The sequence below is a fragment of the Anneissia japonica genome, unplaced genomic scaffold (genome assembly GCF_011630105.1).
Source record: "Anneissia japonica isolate Jap-2015-1 unplaced genomic scaffold, ASM1163010v1 scaffold2026_len185144_cov178, whole genome shotgun sequence".
Taxonomy (NCBI): Eukaryota; Metazoa; Echinodermata; class Crinoidea; order Comatulida; family Comatulidae; genus Anneissia; species Anneissia japonica.
This window is the reverse complement of record NW_022729255.1, coordinates 175,605-181,395: the sequence shown is the minus strand read 5'-3', so window position 1 is coordinate 181,395 and position 5,791 is coordinate 175,605. Positions and strand designations below refer to the sequence as shown.

Genomic DNA, 5,791 nt, shown 5'->3' with positions numbered 1-5,791 from the left:
TACACATATATACACATATATACATATATACATACATACACATACATACATACACCCACCCACCCATATTTCAAATTACAAAATAAGATAATTACTGCATTTAATAATTTATAATAAAATGACAAAGAAAAAATATACTCTAAAGAACATTATAAATTAATTATTATTTATAAGATTAAAATCGTAGAAAAAGTACACAATACGTTGGTACAATAGTTAAATTGCAATTTTTTAGTTATTATTGGACATAAAATTACATACAAAATTACAAAAATAATATATATAGATTGATATTTATAAATGTAATTTAATTAATGTATTTATTTTTATTTTTATATTTTTTATTAACATCAAAAAATTGCACAAAAAAAAAAATACAGAGGGTAAACCATTCCCTCATAGGTGGCATGATACACTCAGCAATGTCTACACAGCGGGCAGCGGCGACGAGATACCTACGTGCAAATATCAGTGGGGTCAAACTTATTGAGAAATTTGTTTTTGTTTCATACTTCTTGAAAAATGAAATATATGGTGTACACCTAATATAGTAACTGATTCCATATGGGAATAATTCTCTAGAAGAAAGAACGTTTATGAAATTCAGTGTTACACTTCACGGGCATAAGAACATGCTGGTCAGAGGCAGTTCTAGTTTATATTCGACAGCCATCAGTAGGAGCATTAAAGTTAACAAAATTTTCAATGGGTATGTCACAGTGACCATGTTTACACTTGTGAAATAACCTATGATCAATCACTTCTCTTCTGTAAGACAGGGGTAAAATTTTAAGCTCAGTGAGCCTTTGTAGTCATAATCGGGATAGTTGAGAATAAATTTGGTTCCCCAACGTTGGAGTCTTTCAACCTTAAGTAAAATATATTCGATATCACTCCTAATGAGTGCTTTGAATCATGTTAATGCAACCTTTTTTGGTGCGTTGAATGCTATTGAACGCTTAATCATACCCATTTTCATGTTACATTTTTTAACAGTTTTACAAATATGGCCATCCTAACACAAGTTAGATGCTATTTCAACCCCAAGATCTTTACAGCCATTCATCGTATAAACATATTTAATTGGTCGTTTAGAACGTGTCAGGGATATAATTTGACATTTTGAAGGATGGAATTTCATATCCCAAACATTACTCCACAAAGAGCATCAATGTCCATCTGGAGCTGGAAACAATCATATAGTGGTATAAATTGATTTAAAACATTTAACATCGTTGGCGAATAATGCGACGGTCGAATTCATGGCAGAGCTTGGCAAGTCATTAATGAAAAACAGAAAAAGTAGTGAACCCATAATGGATCCCTGTGGGACACCCAAAATTACTGGAAGCCAATCAGAACAAACACCTTCGATTACGGCATGTTGCTTCCTGTTTAATAAATAGGCTTTAAACCATTCATGGAGATTGGAGTGGAAACCAAAAGAACGTAATTTGTGCAGTAATAATTTATGAGAGACACTGTCAAACGCTTTCGCGAGATCGAGGTAGATCATATCAACTTGCCCAGCATTGTCCAGATTCAGACTAATGTTGTGAAATACAGAAACATGTTGGGTTGGAGCACCCCTTAATGAAGCTGTGTTGAAGAGGATGTAATTTGATTTTGATAATGGGGAATACAAGATTAAAAATAGCACGTTCCTTGACTTTACTGGCAATACATAACAACGAAATAGGCCTGTAGTTAGCTATCTGCTGCCTATCACCTTTTTTAAATACGGGGACAACATTGGCTTTGAGCCAATTACTTGTTAATACACCAATATTAAGAGATAAATTGAATATATAACATAAAGGGGTTGTGATTTCAGCAGCACATTCCCTGAGAACTCTAGGGAACATGTTATCAGGTCCGACTGCTTTGGATGTATCTAATAATTGAAGAATTTTGAGCACGTCCGATTCCTCAATTAGTATGTTGCCTAAAAGCATGTCCTTCCATATCGGAATGTCTGGAAGCTCACATTAAGAATTAATATTTGAGAAGTTTGAAAAAAAGTATTTGTTAAATAGTGCCGCTTTACCTTTAGCCTCATTTGCTGATAAATCATTGCTAAATAAAACTTTCGGTAGGCACTTTGTTTTGTTTTGGCTCGAAAAAACGACCAAAATCTCTTTGGATTTTCGCCAATGGATGAGCCGAGGCCATCGATGTATTTAGTATATTTGGCTGAAATAGGATTTTTTAAACGATTACGAAGCTTACGAAAGACTCCCCTCTCCATTGATGGGGTAGATTACCTTTTTTGGTCCGTTTCCATGCAGTATACTGAACTAGAGAAACAACACTGTTGCTTATCTGCTGATAAGTTAGTACAAAGAGTTCTGACGCGATATTACGGTCTATTGATGTTCAATCATTCCAACCGCCTAGCATGCGCAGAACTAGATTTGTTGGGGGCGTCAACAGGACCTGGGTATTGGGAAAGGACAGACAAAACTGTAGAAATTTTTACTGCATGCGCAGTATCTCAGTGGTGAAAAAAATGGAATTTTTGGTGTAAAAAATTTAATTTGAGAAAAAATATGGTTTTTAATATTTTGGTATTTTTGACTATTATAGTACAAGACCTACTTGTACAAACAGGTTTAGAATCTATATGGTCATTCTTTTGTCACAAATAAGCAAAAAAGAATGAAAAAAAAAAATAAAGAAAATGAAAGATTTTTTGTTAGGCAAATGTCACTTTTCAAAAAGTCTAGTTTTTAATCTTGTGCATTAATCGAAGGTGTTTTTTCTGATTGGCTTCTGGTTGATCATCCAAACAGGCCTCCAGTGAAGATCCTGTTACCAAATCTTCCAGGGGTGGCACAAGGATTTACAAGATGGAGGGCTGACGTTGGGGATGGGGAAAAGGTCTCCGATGTATTATGTTGATTTTATATACTTAGTAGTTTGAGGCACTAAAAATAATTGTGAATCTCCGAGTTGTAAATAAAAGATATTTGATGTACAGCAGCAAATCAAAATAAAATTAAGGTGCTGTTCTACTGCCACTTTGGCCTTTTAGCTGCTTAAACACTCCTATCTTTTTTGTTGTATTTGTATGTTTAGTGCTCTCATTGCTGGTTTTTGAACGTTAAGTTGTGTTTTTACTGACCTTTTTGCTGTTTTGTACATCGTGAAGTTTGTTTTTGTACAATTGAGACTTAAAAGGCTAAGCTTGTTGCGTAAGGCGATTGGAGCTATTGTGATCAACATGCATAGCCCACATACCTGAGTGTTTACGTTCTAGCGAGAGGCTCACACCTATGCCACTAGCTATAAAGAATCATGATTTCATACACTCGAGAGTTCTTACTTACAGTACTTTTGAAGATCATCGTGATCTTCTCCCATTTAATGTTAATTTTATTTTGGATAAGTATAACTTGCACAGGCAAAGGAGAGGAAAAAGAAATGGAAAACATTTGAAGAGACAAATCAAGGTTTCATGGGAAAGTGCTGATAATAGGTTCTCTGATCGTGGTGTTAATATATCTAACCTTACAAGCATTGAAAGGGAACGGAATAATGCTCAACTAACACTGTCTTTCTTGATTACAAACCCATGGTCAGTTTTTAATAAAATGTACGAGCTTGAAATTAAACTGAAACAAAAGAATATCAACATTTGTTTACTTTAACAAAACATGGTTTACACCACAAAAACAACATAACATAGATGGTTATATGATTTTCCACAAATCCCATGGCTCCCGAAAAGGTGGAGGTGTAGCAGCTAGCTTATGTATCAAATAGCTTTCCTGCTAATATGGTCACTCCTGATATTTTAGTGCCGGACGAATTGGAGTGCATCTGGCTCTAATTGCACCCATATAGACTTCCAAGTGACGAGTAAGATTTATGTGTGCTCCTTATACGCCCCACTGATTTGAACATGGCAACCAAAAAGTTACTTACTATTAACATCTGTACGATGCTGCTGATCAAATAAAGACGGCTCATCCTGACTGAAAGTTGTTGTTGCTGGTAACTTTAATGGTTTCAAGCAAGTATTTTTGCGCCACTGGGAAGAAGTGACCACAATGTTATCGTTTGGCATCCTACTCTCGCACCAACACTAAGACCTTCGGACACAGATCATTTTCATTTGCTGCAGCCACACTCTGGAACGCACTACCACTTCACATTAAAAAAATCTACATCAATTGCTTTATTTAAAAAATCACTCAAAACGCACTTATTCCAACAATAACATGAAGTGCCACTGATAATTACTTCGGTTTTTTAAATGGCACTAAGTTCTTACCTTATTATTATTATTACTCATTTAAGGTCTAAAAGTAAACAGATATGAAACAAACAAGACCATTATCTGACACTAATTTAAGAAACTTTGGACAATGGCTAACATCAGTCGATTGGTCAGATATTTATGACACTCATAGTACTGTAGCTAAGGGGCCCTTCACAATTATCAACATTTTCATAAGCGTACAAAACGTACGTTTGGGGGGAGGGGGTAAACCCTGGCGTACGCTTTTAAAAACGTAACTAGATTTGAACTCGTCACTGAGGACGAGTTAGGTGATCCGCCGCACTTTGACCCACGAGGAAGTGTGCGCGTGGCAGATTGAACAATATTTAAATGCTGATAATGGCAAAATACGCTAATTTAGTTTGTTAAAAAAGAATTGTGAGCATTTTAAAAGATTTACTCATGTGTATGCGCACGTCATGACGCACGTGCGCATCTTAATGTCACTGTTGTCTTTTGATATGAGATATATATGTATCAACTTTCATTGACAAACGCCTGTTGGTGAAGGAGTAATGATCATTCATAGTATTTATCATATAAAAATTTATTTTTATATTCAGTTATTTTTACTTCAGGATGGCAATATGGTGACGTCACAATGTCCGATCAGCTATTATGATATATAAAATCATATCTACAGCTCATGTGCTTTTAGAATATGTAATAAAAATTGGGGGTCACCTTTCATCCTAAGGAGCTATATTTGATTATAAATAGGCATAATTTTAAGCATATGTAATATCTGTCTCTTATACACATCTAGATGTGTATAAGAGACAGCACGTTAAGACGCGCAAACAAAAAAGTAAGATACCTAACATTACACCTTGACCTGAAGTATAAGCCCATTTAATATTATTCAGAAATGACGAATGGTTAAGATGATATGACGTCATCAACGTTTTGAAAAAGAAATATAATTTTTTTCTTGTTTTTAAATTCAGATGGCAATATGATGCCGTCACAATGTCCAATCAGCTATTATGATATATAAAATCACATCTACAGCTCATGTGCTTTCAGAATATGTAATAAAAGTTAGGGGTCACCTTTCATCCTAAGGAGCTATAACTGATTAAAAAAAGACATGATATAAAGCATATATTAATTTTGACGCACGCGAACGTTCGCGTTATTACGCGCGCACAAAAATATAATGTACATAACATTTAACAATGACCTGAAGTTTATACCCACTAAATATGATTCAGAAATCACGACTGATTAAGGTGATTATTGGGTCATCAAAGGCTGGACGAAAGAAAGATGAGGGGGTAAGCAAAACCCTATATTTTGACCATGATTACGTCATCAAAATGTAAAAAATTGCAACATACATGAAAGACAATTGCCTCAGCTACAACATACTCAAAGTTGGAAGACAATCCATCAAAAATAAGCGAGATACGCTCAAATGCGCATTTGCTAAAATGAAGTCATCGATAATGTTCAGTTTGTTGAATTCAGATGGCAATATGATGACGTCACAATGTCCATCAGCCA

At 34.9% G+C, this 5,791-nt stretch overlaps 1 protein-coding gene across 3 annotated transcripts in view; it reads left to right on the top strand.

The window, feature by feature from the left end:
- Positions 1–5,791, top strand: part of LOC117114671 (histone-lysine N-methyltransferase ASH1L-like) — a 54,301-nt gene that overhangs the window by 4,656 nt on the left and 43,854 nt on the right. The gene's annotated exons all lie outside the window — the stretch shown is intronic.